The sequence below is a fragment of the Meleagris gallopavo genome, chromosome 11 (genome assembly GCF_000146605.3).
Source record: "Meleagris gallopavo isolate NT-WF06-2002-E0010 breed Aviagen turkey brand Nicholas breeding stock chromosome 11, Turkey_5.1, whole genome shotgun sequence".
NCBI lineage: Eukaryota > Metazoa > Chordata > Aves > Galliformes > Phasianidae > Meleagris > Meleagris gallopavo.
Window position 1 is genome coordinate 21124633 of NC_015021.2, and position 26131 is coordinate 21150763.

The 26131-nt window shown below is 36.7% G+C and overlaps 1 long non-coding RNA gene across 1 annotated transcript; it reads right to left on the bottom strand.

Annotated features, from left to right (window-relative positions):
* Positions 1-328: 328 nt before the first annotated feature.
* Positions 329-5390, bottom strand: LOC109369534. The gene is made up of 3 exons (XR_002118699.1): positions 5308-5390; positions 2192-2352; positions 329-891 (listed from the first exon to the last, which is right to left on the bottom strand). It is a non-coding gene; the product is annotated as an uncharacterized LOC109369534 (long non-coding RNA).
* Between the last annotated feature and the right edge of the window lie 20741 nt (positions 5391-26131).

Here is a 26131-nt window from a genome sequence, read left to right on the forward strand (position 1 = left end):
TTAATCATGTTTTGACCACACAGGTCCTACACATATCAATGTTCAAGCAGAAGAAGATCAGCCTCAGCCTTTTCCAGCAGCGGAATGTTATCCACTCACTCTTTCCCCTCTGTTCACACTCAGCCAACCCTATCAAGAAGGCACCTAAATTAGACACAACATCAGTAGACTTTTCCTACATTCAAAGTTTTCTCACAAATTAGAGGTTTTAAGCCATCCTTATGGGAGGAGATTCATAAGCAGGTCCTGGTTTCCTCCTTCTGGATTGCTTACAATACTTAGCTTTTTCTCTTTCAAGTCCTCTGTATTTGATTTCCAGGGGAAAACAAATTAAAAAAAAATTAGCTATCTCTTTCTGAAGCACTTAAATAGGATGAAGGTTTGAGATGGAAGAGATGCATATGAATTGAGAACAGTTCACCCACTGTACAACTTTCTGGCTACAGCTGTATTGTTTTGAACTATGTCTTTGGCTCAGCTCTCACCAGGGTTTGTGAATATTCATCACCAACATTTTGTAGGGAAAAGTGGGAAATGAAGCTTGACAACGCAGATGAAAGTACTCAAATAACTTTGTGAAGCCTAATAAAAGCCTTACAATACAGCAGATGAATTAGGGTAAATGCTGTTTGTGGGTTCTAGCCCGCCCTTACAAAATACGAATTAGAAAGGATTCATAGGGAGGATTTGTGACAGTCGATATGGAACTTAAGAAAGAGAAAATTTTGCTTTATGTAAGACTCTGTAATCCTGGAAACCTGCTCCCAGCCTGGTTACAACAGTGTAAACACAAACTAACTCCTCCGTGTTTGGTGATGGTAGATATCCAACTTGCTTGTGAGTCCAATAATTTATAGTAGAGGTGGCTCCAGCTGTCAGCCAGCAATTTACCTAAAATGAGAATAACATAAACATAAGCATAAAGAAGTCCCACACTTATATATACTGCCCTTCAGCTGCTATTCATTAATACTTTCCTCACTTATATTCCTTTTTAAGTCTAGCACCTTTCTTTCCATGCTTGAGGCATTTGCCCACAAAGTCATTTTAATATTCAAGCTACAAAGGTGTTTGCTGTCTTTGATTCAGTTGACATTTACTTGCAAGAAACTGAGCTGAAGAGGCTGGTAATTTCTATAAGAGGTGTTGGCATTAATTTTCTTGCTGCTATGCCTTGTTGCTCCAGTAGATGTTTGTAGATGCCAACATTGCTTAATTTTTTCCTCTTTTCCTTATGTTTGACAGGTTACTTATTGCTTATTGACTGTGGGAGGTTTATTGTGCAATTTTGCTTCCTCAGCTTTAGTATTCAGCAAAAAAAAGGTTTTATTTGTCTCATGACAGAATGTTTATCTGACACTAAGTCCTCTTGTTACAAGTAAAACTCTCAAAGAAATTATTATAACCTTCTCTACTTAATTTTTAGCAAACTGCATACGCTTTCATTTCTGATTACATGGAATGGAGAAAATGTGATAAATTTGCTGAGTGCACACAACTGTAAATAAAGTTCAGTCCCACTCTCATCTCTTATTCTTGTAGTCAAATGAGAGAAATTACATATATTTCATTAAAAAAATCGGTACTCATGAGTTCTAGGATTAATGAGATATATTTTAAATTTATGTTACATACGTAATGTGTTGAATATATTATTGCAAATATCTTTTCTAAGGTCCATAGTCTCCAGCTAGATAGGAAACAAAATTATAATAATCTGATACCAATCATAGAATGGTTTGGGTTGAAAAGGACCTCAAAGATCATACAGTTTCAACCGCTCTGCAACAAGCAGGGTCGCCAACCACCTGACCAGGGTGCCTAGAACCACATCCAGCCTGGCCTTGAATGCCTGCAGGGATGGGGCATTCACAACCTCCTTGGGCAACCTGTTCGGTGCATCACTGCCCTCTGTGTGGAAGAACTTCCTCCTAATATCTAACCTAAATCTCTCATCTCAGTTTAAAACCATTCCCTGTTAATCATGACTGTAAAGAGAAATTTTCATAAGTACATTAAGATCTAGCTGAAGGGTTGATAATGTTCTTTGCATAATAACACTCATTACTGATACCCTGTTGCACTACTCCTATGAATAGATAGTAACCCACAATTCCATTCAGATTTCTGGAAGATGAAGAAGTTCCAGATTATGAATAGAGCTGCCCGATCTGACTTTTGAGAAACTTACTTTGTAGGAGATGGACTACAGTCTCTTCAAATAGAGCAACGTGATATGGAACAGCCAGGAAAGGTATGATGGCTTCCCAACATTTCTTTTCTTTAAGCTCCCATGTTGCATCTATTGTTTCCTGGCAGCAACTAGCTCAGAATATATTACTGTGGAATCATCTACAGAAGAAAAAAAATTGAGAAAAATCATTTCAACCAAAATACCACTGTTTTCCTGCCATTAATGTGCAGGTTTATATCCACAGCCCTGTTAATCTCAGTAGCTGAGCAGTTGTACTGATCTGAAGTCTTCTCATACAAAAATCACAGTGTATTTTGGAAATCATTCTTTCCACCTAACCACCTTTGCAAGAGTACATTTGGTGTTTTGCTGCAAGAAGAGCTCAAGAAGCTCAAACCTGGCCAAGGTCCTGTTTCACCTCAGTTTGAGAAGAGTGGAGCTTGCCCAGCTTTAGAAATGCCAAAGGAATTTATGCAAGGAATGTGAAACACAGCTAAATCTAGGACATGATAATACCATGCCTTCATAAGCCTAAAACTGAGTGCATGTGGATAGAGAATATTGTCAGTACCTGTAAATAGAGACAGTTTTGCTCTTAATGCCTGGCAGTAGCAAACAATAATAGAAAAAAAGATAACATTAAATCATCTGAAAACACTCCCAGATGCATGCTTTTGGCAGGTGATTGCATTTTCTTGCTACACGATAAAGAAAATCGACAAAACAAATATAGAAAGTGTGAAACAAATCTGTTTCTCAGCTATTCATAAGAAAGTCAGCAGAACCGTGTTCAGAGGAACCTTTCCACATCACGTCAACATAAAGGCTGTATGTTTTTCTTGAATTAAAAAAACTATTGGAACATGATGAAATTATGGGAGTTTTATGATCTATTCACTTCTTTCCAAGATTCATATTAGGAGGATGCCTTACTTTGAGAAACGGAAGGAAACTGAAGAATTAGCTGCTGCCATAGTAGGCTTGGCTCCATAGTGACTTTGAAAAGGCAGAGAAAATAGTTCTGTAATTGCAGAACATGATCTGGGTATAGAGTTCTCTATTGCCTTCATGAGCTAAATATTTTTTTTTTTTTTCTCCCAGTTAACTTAATCCAAGCCACTAGCATGCAAGCATCCCATCATCTGGCTACACGTCAGCAGCCCACTGCAAATAATATCCTCCACTTACTTTGCCATTAGGGCACTGAGTGCTTAGCTCTGAAGAGCAAGCCCAAGCTGTGCAGGTAGTTCCACGCCTATGGCTTTCCTTTGTAATCAGAGATTTAACCAATCATTCCTGACTGCCACAGATTTCCATTGCCATTCCATTTCCATCTCCAGTGTTTATTTTTGGGGTCCATAACATTTGTTTGAGAGCAGCCGAGAAGTGGGCAGTTGAAATCCTTCTGGACTGTCATGTAGGTTTCTTATTTCATACTAGTATCCATTGTCCTTGAAATTTTATGTAACCAGTTTGAAATGGATAATAAAGGAATTTATGTGGCTATGGGCAGTGTTTTTGTAATGGGCTTTGAGTTTACTTCTGTGCTGATAAAAACAGAATTAACAGGTATTAGCGACTAAATTAGTTGGTAGGCATTAACAACAAAAGAAACCGTTCAGGCTCATTGAAGTAGATCTAATTTTAGTTACAGGTAATGGATTTTTTTCAAGAAATTGTTTATTTGCATTGTTTTTTAGTTATTATTTCTTAAAATATTCATTCTTAATCACAAGCCAGCAAACTTTGACAGCCTATTTGCCTTAGACTATTGCTCTTGGAGAAGAAACCCATGCTATTTTCTCATTTACTCTCAGACAATATGTCTAATCCCTGGAGAACTTCTAATTCAGCCTCAAGAACAGCATAATTTCACATGTCTCTGGAGAAAAAGGTGTTACAGAACACCAGCTGTGGAAAAGTAGACATTTGGGCACTTCACACCTGTGTAATTAGTGCTCTTCTCAATTCCTTACAAATTATGAAAACCAATGATCTTATATGGCACAAAAATTCAAAAAAAAATTCAATTTCTCAAATTCAAGACTATATGTAGATTGTTTGGCTGCATCATTTCTTCAAGCCTCCATCCAACACATTAATGAAACTGAGACCATCTTAAAACGGACTGCAGTATAGCTGCAAACTGGGGATGTCAGTTCAGATTTTTCTTTCAAGCTTTTAAGTATCTCTACTAATAGCTAAAATATTTCTGAAACAGTTTGACCTTTAAATTCTATTTGAAAAAGGCTTCTTTTCTTTTGGGAAACTGCCTCCACTGCATCACTTCCAAGCCTCTGGGCAACTTCAGTATCAAATACAGATTTGTTACAACTATTTCTAAGATAATTTCATGAGTGAATGATGAGAGAAAATTAGCCTTAACGTCTAAAGAGAATGGTAATATATATATATATATGTAAATTCTTCCTGCAATATCTATTTTATAATCCAAATAAAAGTTTTTTGATACAGACATTCAGCTTTGCATGATTTCTGATTTCTGCTACGGAAACCAAAGCAGTTCAATAGGGAAGTCTGGAGAGATCCAAGTCTTAAGTAATTGGGTTACAAACTCCCAGAAAGATTATTACTTTCTTTTCTATGATTTGTATTTCAGCTATAGTGTCATGGAAATATATTTGTCTACGCCAGACAAGAATTTTGATTAAAATAGACAGAATGTTCATGGATGTTCATCTATATATTTCTCTTAAGACCAACAGAAATTAAATGTGAAATTTTAGTACATATGAATTCTTTATAGTACATTACATTTGATTCAAACTAATACAATTATATAACAATTCAAAGAATTATTCTGATAGTGCATTGACAAATGTATCATCGTTACTACTTAAACATGCAACAGTGAAAAATTGAGCTGCCATCAGAGTTAGTGAGATTTGAATAACTGGATCTGATGATGGTGAAAGCAACTGGGACTCTTAACTGAGGGACAACCAGCCTAGAAGCTTGCTGTGTAAACTATTATCATACATCACTTGAGCATGGACAAGCTAAGAAGATCAAGTATCTTTTCATTTTGGTTTCATCTTTAAAATCTGTAGTTTGAAGCATCATACTAACATAAGTTTATAGCCTCAACTTACCATCTGGTGATATGAAACGCTAACAACAATGATCACTGGAACCAGGAAGAAAACTGGAATAACATCTAAATTGTAGAGAGCCATTAAAAAGTTTGCCTCAATAAAAGAAAATGGACATAAATAGAATAATGAATAAATAAGTGAATAAATAGAAGCATTAAAAAGCAAAGCATTTTGCCTGAAAATGTCTTTTAAAACAAATTGAAACCAGGAACAAAAGAATCAGCATCATTTTATAGAGATCTGAAAAGATTGTAAGGAACATCAGGTGATGAACCAAGCTGTTCTCACACAATGAGGATGCTCTGTTCTTAGGCAGTGAGTCAACACTTAAAATTTAACTTTAAAATTTGTTAAATTGTTCAAATACACAAGTCCATTAGATCTTGTCCGAGTTAACTCCAAATACATATTTCCATTATCTGAACAACTATATTGGGTTTTATCATTTAACATGACACACTCATCCTTTTCATTCATTTTAGACCAGCTTTGAACACTCTTGCTTATTGGTATGTAGGTATTCTTCTGTATTCAGTTTGCCTCTGCTCTCTCTTCCATTAAAACAAACAAACAAACACAAATAAGCTATAAAAAAATATGATCAGAAATTCTCTTCATCACATACTCTTCCAGTACTCGTTCTTCCCTGTGGCAATTTTCAGCCTCTACATAGCAATGTTTTGAGTGTTACTCTGTTCCAAATGTTCGTCTACTAATTCTTAATAAATGTAGTACCCGTTTAATAAAGCAATAACCAGTGACAATCTTTGGTTGATCTAAAAGACAGACCTCCATAAACCTTGTTAGCTTCTCTCCCAGGAAATCTAAGAGCTGGCACCCGCATTAGGAGCAGCTGTTCTCACAAGTCTTACAGATGGCTGCAGAAAAGGAAATCAAAACCCTGCTGCACTCAGACCTTTAATGAAAACTGTAGAAAATCCTGAGCCAGTTGAAATCATCTCCAGGACCAACTTGCCTTTTGTATGGATCCTGCATGCTATGGCTGAGGGCATCACCAGAAGGACCACAGCAGTGGGAGGGCTTCTGACCATTCTTCCTCTTACCTCCATACCTGCATGTAACAGCAGCATCTATATAAATGTTTCTTATCTCTTCATCCATACATAAATTTATATTTACAACACTTGCAAAATAGATTTTAATATATAAACACACACATATACATATAAATATAGTACACATATATATAGAGAGAGAATGGTTCTAACTACTCTGAGCACACACACTGAGATTAAACGTCTAAATAAAGGACACCTAACAAGAGAAGCTGTTTAGAAAAGTAAAATTCAACAGTGAAACGGTTTAACAGCATAGCAGCAGGTTGGGTAGAGGGGCACAAACTTGAAACACTGCTAGAAGTTAAACGATGCTAAAGGAAGTGCAGCAGGTGGAAGTTTTGCTATGCTGTTTTCAATGCTGCGGAACAAGAGATGCTGGCCTACTGATATCAGCAAGGTCCCGAAGTGTTTTGCATGGTAACTACAGAGAGAGCTTGATTTATAGGGCCCCTGTGATGTATTTAAATGTCAAAAATACATAATTTATGAATTTATCTGTTTAGTGATCTATTCCTTTCTATATTATGTATACTAAAACGACTATATTCCATGTAATTCTGCTCAATTTCCAGCAGATTACTCATTTGAAAAGAGCTGAGAAACGAAGTGTCTGCTTTTCATTTTGCACACAGATGTCTACAATGTGCTTTTGCACATCTTAACATGAAAATTTGGATTTGTCATCAATGATTGATCATCTCACTGCTGCTCTCCAAATGTGCCTCTGTTACTTATGCTTCTGGCTATTTTTTTTTTTAATGGTGGCCTTGAAACTTGTGAACCTTTATCAGGTGAGATAATCCACTTCATGACTTTCTCCTCCAAGCAGGCAAAAGAATGAGAGCTCTTCCTTGGTTCTCCCAGCTGTCTGCCTGGAATGGTGAAGAGGAGAAAAAACAGTCCCACCCTGGCATAGAGGGTCTCTCTATGCCCTCAAGAACCCTGTAAGAGGAAAAAAGCCATTTCACCCTTTATCCATGACACTTGGACTGATTAACTCATCCATGAATCACATCACAGTAGCAAGTGGTGAGAGTTTCCCAGCCTATGTGTAAAATACCTATGTTACAGTACTTCTTGCTAGGAATATAGTGCTGTGTTTTTATTACTGATTGTCTATAACAGCCAAGAAGAAATGGTCTGTTTGCCCACCTTACACAATTTTTGAGCTACTTATTACCCTGTCCAAATTCTTGAATCTTCATTATGCTCCAGGTGGGAAAATGCATATCCAAGCAGTACTATTTGGATTTTTTAAAAAGTAATTTTGGTGATTTTGGTGCCAAACCTATGAAAAAGATCCTATATTTATTTTTAGAAGTATCTGACTGAACTGTCACAACATATAAATTTTTTAAGCACCTATAGCATATGATTACCTAAAATGACTATCACAAGTCAAGGTTCCCAGCAGAGAACACAATCATTGGTTTTTGCTCTGAAAATGGATTAAAATACACAAACACAACAGAATTTTAAAGGGTTGTTCAAAGCAATATTGGACTCGGAGGCAAAGTGGCTGCCAAAGCAGTCAGCTCAGGGTCTTTTTATTTTCAGAGAATCTATATGCTTTTAATACTAGTAGTTGATCCTATCTCCAACATCCAGTCCCTTGGAAATACAGAATACTTTCATTACCAGCACAGTGCACTTGAGTATTTCTAAACGTTTTGCAAGCCAAACAATGCATTACCTAAATTCCCATTACGAGAAGTCAACAGCAAGGAATTTTCTTGCAATCTGATTGGGAGTGTTACAATTAGCCAAAGCAAGCCCGGATGGCTGTGCATCAGTGCAGCTCCTGGCACTCCCCTCACAGGTCCCAAGCTTTCTTGCAGTGTCTGGGCGCAAGACCTCAATACAGCTGCAGGATTAATCATTGCTTATGGTCAAGCAAGACTACAGCCATCACACTGCTACTTCTTAATCGAAAAATATGGGCAAGAAATAAAATGCAGCCTCTTTATTTTTGTCATTACCAGGTTCCTTCCCCCAGATGTTAAATAATACAGTTAACAACTTCAAATTTCCATTACAAACTATCTAGACAGCTCCAAAATGTTAGGATGCTGATGACACAAGTGATATTTCATAGGTATTCAGCACTTCAAAGGTTTGAAAATATTTTCTTCCTTACTTTCGCACCTATGCCACCCATTAAAATTTAGATCTCCAAAACCAATAGACACAAGCTTAGCGTGGATATGAGCTAAATTACTTGAGATGATAAAAAAAATCCTGTTGAAAAGCAGATAATTAAACTTAAATCCCACAAGGTTAGATTACTATCCCAAACATTAGAAAGTCCTTCCTCTTAAAAAATCATAAAATAATAAACTAGACTCACAAAACTATCCCACTTCTGCGGGATGAAAATACACAGCTGTATTTAACTGAGCCCTTACAAGATCATTAAGCTGCCTGACAATTATTAGTTTGTGGGTGATGTTTCTGTTTTAGTAGCTTGCATAATCTTAATAAATATATTCAAGAATACTGAACCTATGAGCCAAAGCACTGTCCTCAGTTATAAAGAGCATGTTACTGCCATCTGGGTGCAGGAGATATATTGCAAGGTACACTAGCAATTTTATAGAAAACTTTGCATATGAAGATATTGTAATTCCCATGTGCACGCAATGCATATATCTCACCCACTTGTTCTTCACAGAGTTAAATTGGCAATAAACTTGGCAATAAACACAGTATCTCTCATCTTCAGGAATTAGAAAAGAAACAAGGAGATTAAGCAATGTAGAGTGCTTGTATCAAATTTTGCATTATTCAATCAGTCTGGCAATTGGAAAGGTGCAGTGTAGGGTTTAACGCTAATAGGTCTGAGTGGAAGAGGAAAACAATGTCATTACTGGAAGGTCTCGTCATATTCTGCCCACTTACCTTATTCTTCTCTTGGAAATGAGAGGAGAATTCGCTATATTTTGAAAAACAAATACTCTTCACAGTGTAAAGCAACCCCTTCCCTACAAAAATGAGCCATGTTTGTCTCTACAATGCAATTTCACATTTCATTTATCATATAGTAAAATTTCAACTATGTACATATTTGCATGCATATAAATGTGCTAAAATTATACAAAAATCACTTTAATGGATATTCATTAAAAACAACACCACCATCAACAACAAAGAAAACCACAACAATATTAAGGATACAAAAGGGAAGTTTTTATAATACAAAGGTTGTAATGACTCAGGCAGAATAAGCCAACTAGTCAAATGGCCAATGGATGCCAATTAAAAAAAAAATTAAATAGCCTTCTCATTAAACTTTCATATAATAACCTCCCAGCCTCCAGCAGAGCTTGTGGGTCAGATTTCCTGAACAAGCTGCATCTAACACCAATGGACAGATTTCACTGATAAGACAAAAACAATTTGATTTTTGCTTACAAGGCTTTTAATCCACGTGGGTTATTTCATAGAATCACATTTGTTGGAAAAGACCTCCTAGATAACCAAGTCCAACCGTCCACCTATCACCAATATTGCCCAGTAAGCCATGTTCCTAAGTACAACACCAACACATTTTATGAGCACCTCCAGGGGCAGTGACTCCACCACCTCCCTAGGCAGTCTGATCACTCTTTCTGAGAAGAAGATACTTCTCTATTCAATTCTATTTTTAACTTTCTTCTTTTTAAAGGTGTGAAAAACAACACGGGATAGAATTTAGGCTAAGCATCGTCTCAAAGTATGAAGCAATAACTCAGGTGAAGCAGAAAAGCATTCAGCTGGGGAGCACACTGAAACCATCTGACATATCGCTGCTGTCGCCCAATCTCCCTGATTCTGCAGGAAAAGCTGCTGTTGGTGAGGGTCATCAAGGCACACAACAGCAGAGAGCACCTGCACACAATTTACTGCCCTTTTACCACAGCGAGGACATTCTATGCCTACAGAGTTTAATACCAGTGGAACTTGACACTGTTCCTTTGGGACATCCAGCACTGCCCTTACAGACACATGGCGCTGCCAGGGCTCATGAAGATCCGTGTCAAGGTCCTGTGATAATTTTTTTATTATGATAGGTATTGTGCAACTATTTTTAGTTTGAAATCTGTCACAGAGTCATTCACCTGCAGGAAGAAAATGGTCTAAATATAGTACAACCTAGATAGTTTTAAAATCACTCATTTTTCGAGTTATCCGAGCCCCTAAAATAACTTCTTTCAAATATAAAATGGGATGTATATTCCATATTCTGAAGATAATAAAGACGTGTCTGAATCAAATACATAGACCTTTCCCAAAAGTTCATTTTTGAAATAAAATTAAGATTGAGATTCTACATAATACAAGAATATTTTTTAAGTTGCCTAGAATTGGAAAAGGAGATTTATAATATTAGGACTTCTGTCAAATTTTAAAGAGTAGAAAAGACAGCAAGTTTGCACTTTTGACTGCATAAGACACCAATTTATCTCCCAGATTATCCTAAAGCACAACAATAATTATATTTGTGAATTAGATTTTATTTGTGACACCAAAAGTAATGGTTCCATGCAAGCAAAACCCTTGCCATTCATTTTTAATAATGAAAGCACTGCTCTGGAGAGAAAAATGCTTCCCACACAGATTTGGAAACTATAAATTGTCTCCATGGTTTCTCCAGGAAACTAGGAGTCTGATCTCCCTGGGCAAGCAGAGCAGGGCAGAGTGCACAGTGTCAGTGGTTTTTTTACCAACATGGATAAAGAACTTCTCATGTTAATTATCATTTAGAAAACATTACCATAAAATAGAATTGGGAGACTTGTGAGGACCCCCTATGTCTCTAGCACCACTCATAGCAATACTATCCATACAAAATATTAGACTGTTTGAACTTTGGCAATTCCCAGTGCCCACTAGTGGAAGTTCATTCACACAGGACACCTTTGGGCACGGGGCTCACTGGTGCTGAGTGAGGAACATGCCAAAGAAACCATTTCCGATAGGAACAGGAATATTTTGTTCAGGTCAAGGGATAACGAACACCACAAGGCAATCTTGGCTCTACCAAAAACCCTCTCTTAGATCATTAAAAGCCATAAAGAACAGCATGACTTAACCTGACCTCAGAAAAGCAAGTCTTTTTCTTTCAAGGTTGTCAGCACATTCCTATCCTGCTGTCTATGCCTGCCAGGGCTCTATAAACATAGTCTGAACTCCACAGACCGGCTGTCTGCTCCCTTCTCTTTGCATAACTCTGAAATTCTTTTTACTGCTAAATATCTCAGGAGGCAGCACCTCCCTTGCCCATAAGAGATTCATTTACGGGGCTCCCATGCCACTTTCAGGAGAGGTTTCCAAGTGACATCCTCCCCAAATGCCAAAAGCCCAATCTGTGTTGGATCATTTTAAGCCATAAAATTGCCCTGATGTTCTGTTTGGCGCCACAGGAGATACACTTAACATCTGGAGGTGAATGTTAGATCTGAGCCCTAATTTTCTAGAAAGACAACATTTACCTGATAATTATAGCTTAACTATCCTTACTGATACATACATTTAATTTTTTTAAAGGGTTCAAATCAATTAGAAAACTAATACTTCTATTACTTCTTGTGCATTGTGCTGGTATTTTAAGCATAAGAGAATGAATCCATTGGGATGTTCTGTCCATCCACTGGTATGGTCTTGTGCTGCTGCCTGCCCAGAACTCTTAGTTGGCTTTGTTTTCCTTCTGATGCTACTTAGTCAAAGCTTTCACAGTCTCTCACTCTTATTTTCCCCCTCAACAGAGAATTTTTTTTCCAGTGCTTTCTGTTAATTCCCTCTCTCAAATAGCCCCAGCTGTCATTCAGCCCTTTCTTTTCCAGCCCATTCCTTCCCAGCAGCATTGGCAACACCTTAGCCCCCAGAAGAGACTTCTACCTGTGACCAGCAAGCTCTCTTTATTCTCACTTCCCTCCAAGCCCTGAACATTAAGCTCTAATGAAAATCTGGAATGAGACCAATCTGAACACAGCACTATAGTGAAGAATTCAAATATAACCTTTCATTCAGAGAACCTATTTCATCCTATACTCCCTTCTTTTTAATAGTGCCACAACTCTCTAGCAGGTGCCATGCTTGGTTATTGTTGCCAGAGGAAGTGAGACTGGTCTCCTTCCTATCTCATATTGCACTGTCAAACAGAATTTATCAGAGTTTGTCTTACAAGGACTTATTTTTTTCTTTTTTTTCTTCTTTTTTTTTTGGTAGGTGTTGCCACAGTGCCAGCATTAGATTTAACATTAGTTTTCTAGCAATAAAGCCACTGAATCTATGAAACTGAGGATGTACTTTGCATTATCCCTGGTTTGCCAGTCAGCACTTTGCAAAGCCCAGATACTTCTGTATCAGCGCAGCATGCCTATGTTAACACAAAATAATTTTCTGATGAATTGAATATTATCTGAAGACATAAGTTTTGAAATGATGTGTAACACAATGCTGCAGTTTGTACAGTAATTTTAAAATAATTACCAGTAATTGGCCGAAGATGGTTGTTTCACTTTATGTCTTTTGGTTTAGACTTGAGTTGCATCACTGGTCCTATGTACAACATGCATACACATACAGAAGAACAAAAGAACTATAATTTGTATAGAAATTTATTTAAGAGGATCACAATTGAAATATCAAGTGCAACTGAATCAGATTTTGCAGATTGCTGACATGTGGATCTTCCCATGCCTTCAGAATGGTAAAAATAATATTTTTGGTGTATTCTTGCCTTATTCAAGAGCACGAAATATTACGTGGCACCTAACTTCTTCTGTTATTTTCAGAGAGTGCTCTGACTGAGTATTTTGACAATGTTAAATGGCTTTTTAGGTTCTTGGAGGGGTTTAATTCACTGCATCTGTCCACTATGATTTTCCCTTTGCAACGTAATGTCCTTCTGCACAACAGCTCCTGCCTGAAGTTATTTTAAAGATAACTGTGCAGCAGATATTTTTCATACTGAGCCTTGCAGATAAACCTTGTGTCTAACAAATAGAGCTACGGCCCTGGCAGAAGTGCATGGGAATAAATAGGTAACCAATTTTATTCATATTTGCTTTCATATGTAACAATCTTACTTACTTCAACAAGCAAATGTCACATCATTGAATTAAAATTGATAGTAAGACAGATCTTGCTCTTACGTGCTATTCAACTGGTTGTACAGCAGGAAAAATACTGCCAAAAAACTACATGCTAAATAAATTATCCAGCAAAACATTTACTGGTGTGTGATCAATTCATAAATCTACATCGAAGAAAGTGTGCTTATTTAGAAGAGAGAGAGATGCAGGCTACAAAGAGGGCTTGAGAATGAGCTTTGATTTCATATACTGTAGCAAACTGACCAGCAATTAACATCTCCAGTACCTCATAATTGTCTGAAAATAGTGTCAATATAAATTTGGAAAGATATCCAGTTGAACCATGACTAATAGGAAGAAGATGTTGCACCATGTTATTGCCCTCTTCTGACAGCCAATACATTTTTTTCATTATTATTATTACTTTTGTTTATTTTTCACTGGTAGAGGTGCTGTTATGCTGAAGACTTAATCTAGTTCTCTACCACCTGATCACAGTCTTCTTCTAAAGGAGAAATTTTCCATCACTGCTGACTTTTCCACTCATGCACGTATACATTTTAAGTACTGTAATTCCTTACTAACATTAATAACCTTTTATTTTGAATTTAGTATTTAAGTAAGAAATCAAAAAATTACCGAATACTCAATACTCAAACACGTAGGCACTGCAAATATTCAGAAAACATTAGGAAAAACAAGCTAGCTATTTCTCTTGGCACACTGCTCCCTTACTGCCTCTGAAAACAAACAATCCACTTCTCAAGACTAGCTGTTATCCCTAACTGAGGGTGGAGACTTGAGTTTATTCCCTTGTCTATCAATCATGATTTCCACAGACACACTTGGACCTAGCAATTTGGGCTCTTTGGAGGCAGGAGCTGTAGTAATCACTGAACAGAAACCTTCCTTAAAAGACTATTTCTTTGGAACAGAGGAAAGTCACTGCAAATGCATAAAACAAAAAAACAACCAAAAGAACAATTCAACAAATTATATACATACCTAGTTTAGAAGGTATTTATTCAGAGAAACCATTTAAAAATCATGTCCTGTAGATTCTTCATATAACAGCTTCTAAATCTGGTTTACTGCTGGAGTTGGCAGTCCTGATGTGCGCTGTCAAGTCCCTTGCTTACTTAACTTTCTGAAAAGTAAGGGTATTATTTCAACCTGTCTTGTGTCTTCAAGTTTTAGCCAAACCCAATGTCAAAAGTTAGACAGACAAAACTCTATGCAATCACCTGCCAACAAGGTTTTCCATAGCATAACAATGCTCATCTGAGTCACTGCTACTTGGAAATATTACTACCTCAGATCCATTTTGATTGTAACTACATCATTAATTGCAATCATAGGGGACAGTAAACTATAGCAATAAACTATATAAATCTGTCATACTAGTTTTAAAGTATATAAATATTTAATTATACTGAGATTTATCAGGAATTCAGAAACGTTTTAGCTATTTTATTTTAAAGCTGATCGGAATAATGCCTAATCTCAAAACCAATGCCAAAATCTGGTATCTGTTATGGTTTTGGACATGGTATAGAAGGGAACAAAATCAGAACTATAATGCAATTTCAAGTGTAACAACCATGGAATTATTGCTAATGCTTCACAGCATTTACCAAGCTTGAACTAAGGCAAATGCATTAATTTTCACAACTGTAATTTACTGCCCTAGAATCAACAGCCTTACAATAAGCATTTTGTTGTATTTCCTTCTGCATATTAATGTTTTCTACAAAACTATTATGTTGGCTCGATTTCTGTTGCTCTAGAAGCCATCTCCAGAAGTGCTGCAAGGAAGAGCCATGGGGAGGAGGAAGGTGTCACTCCCTTTCATTAGCAGTCTACACTTAATCTAATTCTTTTGACTCATCTGCTTGCTTCTCTTTCAGGCAGTCAGTTATTTGCTGTTGTCTGTGCCAGCATACTGCTGGTCAATGATAAATACTTCAAGATTCATTAGAGGGATCTAGCTGATGAACTTAGGAGGCTTTGCAAGAAAGACAACGGCCTTTTTTGCCTTTCAAGATCCACCATCTCAATTGCTATTTCAGAATCTAAAACCTGAACATTTATACGAATTTCAAAGTATGATGCTTTTCATGTGATTTCCTCAAAGGATACACAAGTATTTCTCTGTCCACAGCATAATAATCATTTGAATCACATCTCTGCCATTCCCACTATGAAAACGCTTCAGAAATGAATGATGAGCAGATGTCATATTATTTCCTCAGTTGGAGATTCTTGAATTTGATTTGTTACTTGTTGAAGGGTGGCAAAATAACAAAACCTTTTATGCCCCAGTGAATAGACTGTAAAGTTTGAATGTTTTCTGATATCGTTTGTTTAAAAGCTATCTGTAAACATGATCTACATCATGTAGATCATGTTTTTTTGTTGTTGTTGTTTAATCACAAATATTACAGTCACCAGTGACTTTACTGCTTTGATTTTGCTGCCACAATCTGCTTGCAACATCGCTGCTGGCGGCATACAAGTACCCCCCTCTCCTGACTGCTCCCACCATCCAGCCTGCCCTCCAAGACGTGCTTTCCCTATTGACTCTCCAGTGTTTGGAGACACGCCTATGGCCTGAAAACACAAATGATGCTCTGACAGGTGGTGCCTTCTTTGCATAAGTTTTTAGATGCTTCCTGGGAGAGCAATACAGTTATATCCATTTTGATACCACCATTTCTCATTTCATACACTGCTTCAGGATGCACCTTTTTTAATTCAATTTTTTGTTTTTATTATGCTTTTACGCACAACTTATTGCAACAATATCAAGAGACTGCAGTTTGACAGTCCCATTTTCCTGAGTTATGCAAGCAACTACTAGAGATGTTGCTGCGATCCCACGTGATATATTGGTCAGCGCCTCCAGTTCTCAACACCGACCAGCCCATCTATCAACATCTTAAATGATCAGTTAGTAAAATAACTAATGCACAGTGAGTTTTATCTGAAAAAAATTGTATATCGTAAAGATAAGAAATGTAGAAAACATTTTTCTTGTGAGAGACACCAGAAATGCTCACAGTTTGCACATGGCGGAACTATTGTCCATCTGCATTACATATTTTCTCATCACAATCGTCCTAGGACACAAATAACAAGTTTTTGTAAGTAATTTCTCAAATAGCACAATTTTATTGTGAGTTTGAGAATGGTTCTTCAGATTGTTCTAGCACCTCCAACACAGCAACCAGATTAGAGGGCTCATTATTGGAAGTGCTCTAACTTTAAGCAAAAAGTTTCCAAATCCTTGACACAGTATTAGTCACTTATCCAGGCTTTGCTGCTATCGGAGCAGATGTCTAAAGCACTAAATCCATGTGGGGAGCCCTTAGAAGTTTGTATTGTTTCTACCGCCTAAGGGGAAGATATTTAAATTTTCTTAATATAGAGCCAACTCAGCCCTTATCACAGTTACACAAAGCCATCACATAATTCAATAGAAAAATTGTCTGAGGCTAATTAATCCCGTAAAATGACAAATTGTAATATATTTTTTAAAGAAATCTATGCTCAGTAGATAGCCAAATGGCTACGAACCACATTAGGCTAAATGAATCAGATACCATCTGTGATAAGAAGCCTGCTGAAAAATACACTCTAGAAGCAAAGCATATTGAACGGAACAAAACATACCATATAACAGATTTATAGTCTTAATCCACACAGAAAATCTGCTAAAATAGATCAGCTCTGTCACATAACACTGCTTTCATCTAGTGTCCAGGAGCACCACACCACTTTGACTCATTTAGCAGATCAGTTACATGCTATTCCTGATTTCATGCAGCGATGATTAAGGATGAAAAATATCTCAGACAGTTGGCAACTGCAGTAAATCAAAAAGCTGTGCTCAATTTTGCTTTACATATTTTCATTGGATTTTTATTTTTTTAAATATGATTGAATTAGTGATGTACAATAATTGTTTTCTGGGAAGAATTTGCTATGACTACTTTGGGTCTTCAGATTTCATAAGCACTTTAAGACAGGAATGTAAATTAAGCCTCAATAGGCTGTTACGTACCCACTGTCAGGAGATGTTGCATGTACGCTAGTTTCTATTAAGACTTTTGTTTTTGAGAATGGGCCAAAATTGTAAGCCAGGAAGTGGTGAGATTAACTATATTAATCAGAAGAGATTTGGCACAATTACCTACGGTACTTAAGATATTTCATTTATTTTGCTTCAGCCTGTGCATCATAGATCTGCTGGTTTGAGGTTTACAGACTGCTTTCTAAATTTATAGTGCTTGGGTAGCAATTTGAGTTACCAAGACCTGACTTTGAGCTTAAACCACAGCTTCAACTGCCCCTTGAATATGAATACGTAAAGCCACCCCCATGAGCATTACCAGTATTATTGTCTGTCTGCCCAGGCCAAACACCTCCTGCTAACCCACACAGCAGCGAGACGCTGAGCAGAAAGGCAGCATTAGCCAGCTTCAAGTTTTCTTTTGTTTGCCATATGCCATAAAGCAATAGAAAAACAAAGGTTATTCTGAATTTGGGCCAAACATGTTGATGAGCTGTCCTCTCATCAGCAGAGGAGCAGAAATGTGCTTATGCAGTTATACAGTTGCTGCGTACATGGCTATCAGCAGCACCATTACAACACCATTACCATACCTTGAGTTCCCTCCACAGTGTGCACTTAAAGGATGCTCCCTGATTCAGATCAACCGTAACACTGGCACTGACAATCGTAAGGAATAAAATACACATTGCAATGTTTATACACTGTTTCTGGCGGCAAAGAAACTGCAATATTCACAGCAGTCTGCAAAAGTGGATCCTGGGAAACCTTCTGTCTCACCATTTAACCTGATCACTTCAGAGACTGTAAAATCAGAAGCCTCTGAAGTCTCATGCCTGTGTAGTTTCATTTATTTAGAGATTAATCACAGTCTGAAGGAAGGAACAGGAGTCCATTCCCACAAGAACTGACTTAAATTCTGCTGCCTTAAATTTACTTTGTTGCAGTCTTTCCTTTTAATAAAGTACTCCCAGTGATTTAGGCGTGACTGGTGATAGCAATAGAGATTTATTATTATTATTTTACTTTTATCAAATTAAAGGACATTTGGGGACAGAAAAGGTCTTTCTTATAGAGCTGTCAGAAAACTTGAGTTTTCATTTGTGTATGCATCTATTTAGCAAACACACTGAAAGAAACCATAATAGTATAAACTAACTGAAATATTTCAATTTATTTACTAAATATCCTCCCCATGCCATTAATAACAAATGCTGTAAACAAAAAAAGCTGTGCTAGCGTATCATTAGATTTGCTTTCTTGTATGCTTTATTCTTGTCCCATCTCTGCACTCTGCTGTTTTTCCTCTGATTAATTCATTGGATGAAGAAACATCTTTAATCTGCCTTTGTGCATTCTTCTGACTGAAGACCTTCAGAGATCTCATGCTAAAGCCATGCTACCTATAGGGCACGTTTTCCCACGTTTGGGCTAAATCCACAAAATGTTCACATCCCTCTGTCTCAGAAGTGAATCAACATGTAACCCTGACTGCTTAAACTCATGCCATAGGAAATTACATTGCACCAAAATACTTAAGCAAAGCTCCTTTTTTTTTTTTCCTATAGGAGACATTTCAAATACACTCTCATTTCCTGAAGTTACAGAAATCCATCAAAACTCTTGCTTTAAAAAATTTTTAAAAGATAGAAAAATACCAAAAAAACCCCATATCTTTCTCATTTTCATGGTGGTGAGGAAAAGTGGAAAGTGTGTACTTACATTCTGGATTTCCAAAAGCCACAGAAGGATTCAGAATAACAGGAATGTCAGCCAAGGCAGTATAGTGGCCCATCACACCTTCAGCTTGGAGATTATCAGGCTTGTTTTTCCATGTCAAGTCAAAATGCTGGATGATGAGCAACAAATAAGGATTTATTAATTACCATCTGGAAAACGTTATGTTCTAGATATGGACAAGCAGTCAATATAATCAACACAAAAACCTGTTGAACAGTAAATACAGTTCTGTACACAATTCAGTAACCCAGAGCTCATTAGTGTATTCGTATTTAATATTTCTCACTTTGCTCCATAGCACTATTGGGTTTCTCTGTTCTACCTAAACAAAGCTGGCACCTTTCTTTTACAGCAACATCCATTGATGCATTTGACTTGAATAATCTCTGAAAGAAAAGGAGCAATTATTTCCTCCTCTTGAACCACATAGGCTTTCTCACTACATGATAAACGCTTTGTCATTTTCCAGTCCTTCCACCTTCACTGTCTATTGCTGCACAATGAAATACTTGGAAAAAAGCTTATTTAATTGTTTATCAGAAGTACACACAACCACTCTCTCTAAAAGGAAGGTCTATTAATGTGAACTCCGTCAGCCCTGCTTATTCAGTACACAGGCAGTAGTGCCATTCAAAGGAGGAAAGGCAGACAGCTACACTTTTCCATACTGTAAATATATTGTTCATCCAGGGCACTGAAAAGAGTCCTCTTGTGAGATTTCACGTTCTATAAAGGAGATGATGAAATAAAACACAAAATTATTATAACAAAAATAATTATACATTTAAAATGAACATAGACTGTTCCTGACTGATAATAGGAAAAATGAAGCATCTTTAGCTACAGCAAGAATGGTTGCAGAGAGTACCATTTTTCTTTCCTAATTTGATCTCATTTTTCATAGCTATTTTCCTTTTCATTGTGATAAATAATGTTCTTTCCTGAACACTTGCTATAAGATTTCTTTTCCCATGCTTCCCAGTTCTGCTCTCATCTAGATTTGATATTCTATCCATCAAAACATCCTTCCTCTGACAATTCTTGTACTCTTTGGGGAGTCTTTACCCAATGTTATTCAGAGGTGTGATCCCAACCAGCACATATAGTCCCAGTTTGAAGTACAGAGCAATGCACCACGAAATATATACAAATGTAAAACATGCATTGGTAAAAAAAGGTACTTAAGTACAAATCCTTGACTATCCTCTAGTGTGTAAACTCACTGTGACTGATCTCAGTTTTCCATTCTGGCAATATTTTCCAGAAATACCAAAAACATGAGACAAAAATCAAGCTGAAGTTTGGCACCATAAAAGCAGAGGCAGTGAGGGCCCTGAAATAAATAGAGATAAACAATGCCAACATACAACATATACATCGTGAGCTTTCAATTTGGAGTTCAGTTAACTTCCAGAGACAATTACAAATAAATTGAAGAAAATTGACTTCTAATACATGAGGAGTGTGATATTTGAATAAAATGAATTTACATAAGCCAAGATGTAGACTTTAATGTCTTTAAAGTACGTGCATTTAATTCTCTTGAAATGTAAGAGCAGTATGTACATATCAGATTGTATTATGTACTCCATTTAAGAATCATAATCGAGGAATGGATGGAGAATTTTATCTTCTTCCAGCAAATTGTGATCAATCACTGAATGTGCAAGAGTAACTTCTTGCAAGTCAGAAACCTGGAACGAATTAGGATGGTTGTAACCTTGAGAAAAGCATACTTCTCTATCTTTCTGCATTGTGAAGAAATGAGTTAGGCATCGATAAGAGCAGTCTTTAGAACTAAATAAATTCATGTTGCATCTGTTCCAGTAGTAAAATGAATGTTGTTACCTTTTTAAATGTCGATTTTTTTAAATGTTTAATTATGTACTAGAAAGAATTGTAAAATGTAGCTTAAGGTTACTTTAACCTTCATGATCTATTGAGCTGGATAAGAATGAAGGAAAAACAAGTACTTTAACGACGGCACAATTACACTGACAGAAGGTGTGAATAAATAAAATCCACAAGAGGCATGTATATACCTATGAAAAATATATCAAAATGGGCATTTCAGTGTCTGTAGTAAGTAGTGATCTACAAATTTTGCTAATGTATACAGTACCAAGATATCACTTATCATGATCGATGAATGACATTAAGATTAGGTTGTTCAGAATCCAAAGTTGCAATTCACTTGTCCTAGACTTCAGTGATTCAATGAAGGTTTTACCTTCATTGTACTTCAGCAAAAAGAATGGAGCATCACTTTAAGCAGTGTTACTCTGGCATGAAATATCTTACACTTGTCTTGATTATTCCTTTCTGGTGATCTGCTGAGGGTCAAGTAAGCACATTTTGAATCCTAAAAATCATAGAATTATGGAACCATAGAATGGCTTGGGTTGAAAGGGACCTCAAGGATCATCAAGCTCCAGTCTCCCTGCCACAGGCAGGGCCACCAACCTCCATATCTAATACTAGAACTAGGCTGAGCAGGGCCCCCTCCAACATTGCCCTTGAACACCTCCAGGGATGGAAAAATGTTAAAACACTAATGTATATAACATAAGACATAAAGAGTGAATATTTATTATGTCTATTTAAGGTGATTTTAAGTCAAATTCATGTCTGAAATGAGAAAAATTCTGCATTGACTACAAAGTTCTGTACATTCAATTTTAAATAATAATTTGATTTACTTCCTAGTTATTTCTCCTCAAGAAGATTAAGGCTATAATTAAAATCACAGCTAAAATAAAATAATTAATGTAATTATTCAAATACTCCCATCTTTAGAGAAAAATACTAAGGGAGAAGAAACAAACTACTGGAATTTTGAATTTTAGTCACATCTACGTTACCTACTTGTTCTTTGAGCAAAATTATCATTCACCATTTGGAAATCACCCCAGCAGTAAGATCCACACCCACAATTCAGCTTTCAAGGCAGCGACACAGCACGAACAAACACATCCAACTAAACATGCAGTGTCTGCAGTAACACAGAAAAGAGCAGTATAACTATGTTTACTTTTCCTCATCTCATTAAATCTGTATTCTGCTCTTGTCAAGACATCTTAACACTTCATTCCTCCCTTTTTTCTTGGGAGGCAACAACTTGGGAAATTATGTAAATGCTAGAGAAAGATATTATAGTAAATAATACTATATACTACTATTATAGTAATACAATAGTTTACTGTAGCAATTTAAATTTCTCAATTTCTCAGGATTTCCTTTTTTTTAAAATTTTTATAAGAAAATTTCATTCTTAACTTTTTAAAAAACAAATGAGTTAGAGACATGATTTTCTACAGCAAAAATAATATTTCGTGTTTGTGAACCTATGTGCAAGATTGCCTAAAACAGCTGCAATATTAATCTGGTCTTGTTTAGAAAATTCCACTTGTCTGAATCTCTTTGAAAAAAAATATTTAAAAAATCTTTATTGATAGGCAATGATTCAAACTTCAGCAACAGTTACTTCTGATGGTGTCACTATTATTTATGTATGTAATTCAAAAAATCTAAACTAATAGACTCTTGGACATGTAAACATGTGAGCACAGTATGCTTCTGCTGGGACAGGGGTTGGCCAGGTGACCTCCAGAAATGCCTCCAGCCTCAGATACAGCAAATAGGATAGCGTAGCACAACCACCTTGATCTTACTGCAGCATCTGCTCTGGGCAGGGATTTTTCCTCTTTCATACATCATTCACAACAAGCCAGACTGATTTCACAATGTCAACTCAACAAACAGCTTTTGCATAAAGGAAAGAAGGATGAAAAATCTTTTTGCTGTTGAGTTGAATATGAGCCACACTAGACCTGGATTTCATTTTCTCTGCCAGACTTCAGAGGTTTCACCAATAGCAAAGGTCACTGAGCAGGACAGAAAAATAAATAACATTTTCTGCTGTTTTGTTGTTCTCGAAGTTCTATTGTCTATGAACACAAAGCACGTATCACCTCAGATGCATCACAAACAGAGGCACTGATTACAATATTTTATTGCCCGATTCTCCATTTTAATTAAGAAGCTGGATGAATGATACTTTCAAAGGCACAAAAGAGCAGCTAAAACATGCAAGTCTTCCCAAGAATTAATGGCGAAAGTGAGACTCACGCACATTCAGCTTTCCCCATCTGACTTCTGCTTCTGTAGCAAAGCAAGAAAGGTAAAGCAGATCAGAAGGGCCCGATAACAGCTTTGCTTACCCAGAGCCTGAATCACCTTTCAAGTAATAAGGATTGTTCATATCTTTCTCATGATTTTGAGCTGGGAAAAGGGAAAACAGATTTTGCCACTGCATTTACTAACCTGATTAAGTTTAAATGTACATATAACTACATGTAAACCCAATCATTAATTAACAGGAAATAAAAACAACATTCAAATAATAACAGATTAATATTATAATATTAATATTATTAATTAAAATTATAATATTAATAAAATGATAAAAGAGATACTACAGTTGCTTTGATCGTCCAAATATCTTATTACGTACGGAGGGCAGATATTCAACTCATGAATTCAACCAAGAATCAGCTGTGAATAACCTTGCATTTGTCAACTGGAGAAAGTAGCTACGTCGTTTCAATCTGACACCATCCAGATAAGATCTCTGTTCCTAAGAGAGATTTTTGATTTGACAACAATTTGCAGATCTTGCTCTTCGGCTAGAATGAAAAAGTCTTGTTTGATACAGAGAATAGCCTGATTTCCATAACTACAATTACTTTTATAATTAACTTACAATTACTTAATAATTAACATCATTCTTAATTCCTCAACACAAATGAATCATGACCTTTTTCAATTTACTTAAATGAGAGGTGATTGCTGAGCAATGCTTAAAGCCCATAGTCTCAAACACAATTAAGATTCAATTTAGGAAGGTTTAAACTTCAATTATATATATAATGACTCTTTCAGAAAACAATAAAAATGCACACATCCATTAATCTTTACAGAATCTTTACAAAAATAAAAAACTCAAACATAATCTTTACAAAAATGAAAATTTCTTACCTACCTGCTTCTGAGTTTTGCAGCGTTTGTCCAAAGTTACTGCAATTGTGGCTCAGTCTCAGGCAGAATGCTTACTTCTATGAGGAGTACTGCGGATAGCAGTAACCCAAGAAGACTAACTACAGTTTTAACAGCTTGGAACTGTGGATATTGTGCTGAAGGGAGCTGTCCCAGATGTTTTCCATAGATAGTGTTGGCGAACTGCGCTAGAAAAGAGGTCACCTCTTTTATACCATGATATGACCTTTATTTTCAGCAAGTGGTTTTCATCTGTTAAGCCCCAGACACCTGTCTTCATAATTTCAGGTCTGTTCAGGTGGTCCCCACATTCTCAAAAAAATTTGATGTCTTTCAGTTGCATTGCAGCAGGCAGATGTCAGGCCTCAGGTCACCACCAGTCATCCCACTTGGGATGACAGATGTCTGGATGAATCTGCTGATGCATACATTTGACATCTGTCTTCTAATAGACACAAAAAAAGGATCTGTGTGGGCTCACTGTGAAGGAGCTGCTACCAGCCTTCAATATGGGGCAACATCTCTGAGGCCACCTTTACCAGCAACATTTGGAATAGTACTATGCCCTTTCTTAAAAAAAACCTCTCAGCTTACTCAGCAACACGCATTCACTCCTACAGATTTGTAACAACCTAGAAATGAATCTAAGCGGCTTGTGAGAGCTGACTTACTTACACTGAGCAAAACAACAAAGCACATAATCATGGGGCCTTAATTTCATAACATACTCTCTTGCTTTTGGCCTAGAAAGAAAGAGACCGGTTCAGAATCCAACTAATGTCAGAAATGCCCTCTTTCATTGTAATGAATGACTTTCCTTACAATGAGTGCTCCAAACTTCTTCTCTACTCTTTCTATTCTCTCATTTAGCAACCTCTCATTAGCAAGCCAGCAATAAATAAATAAATAATATTCAGGGAACCACTATTCTGCCATGCTGAATTAACTGTGATATCATTTCCCATCTGTTTCTACTTCAGCAAAAACAACATCTTTGTTAACCAACACCTTTTCACAGGCAAAACAACTTCCCACGCACCTCTAGATATCCCTAAATCAGTTATTATGAGTAGGAATGGCCAGCTCAATGGTCCAAGTGAACTGCTAACCCTCTTAACCCTAAAACTGGTGGCCCTGGTTCAACATCGGTCATTTTGTCCTACAAAGGTAGTAGGTTAACTTAGATTCGTCACTCTGTTCTTACCCCCATGGATGATTTACACCATAAAAGTTCAGTTAGATAAAAATGTAGACGGTTGAGGTTCTCTTTGGAGAGGTCAGAAATTCCAGTTTGTGAGCCTGGCTGAAGTTGCTGAAAAACTTACTCAAAAAGCACAATGTGTTTTTACATGATTGTTTTATATGAAGTCACAGCAGGAAAAGCTATGGTTTTGATGTGTTACTCATCCCATGTGTTCGGTATTATTACCAAAAGTGCATTGCTTCACCACATTACCAGGAAATGTTGTCCAGCACTATTCTGAGGTCTTGAAGAGGCAGAAGCTCGGAGGGAGGGCAATGAGCTTGTAGGGAGGTTGGCTTAGCTCCAATTAACTGATCTTTTGGAAGAAAATATATCTCAGTGAGGGGTAACATTTTATGTCAGGAAGAAGTAGGGAAGAGCACTGTAGAAAATGAGGTTATTTCCCTGCTTATGCTGCAGAAGTACTTAAAAATGAACTCATTAGAGACCACCACATTGTACATAAACTGATCAAAGTTCTCTCATATGTTAAACTAATCTGTCAAGCAAAGGTCCAGAGTTAATCCATCTTGCAAAGGGCCAGATTTTCCAACAT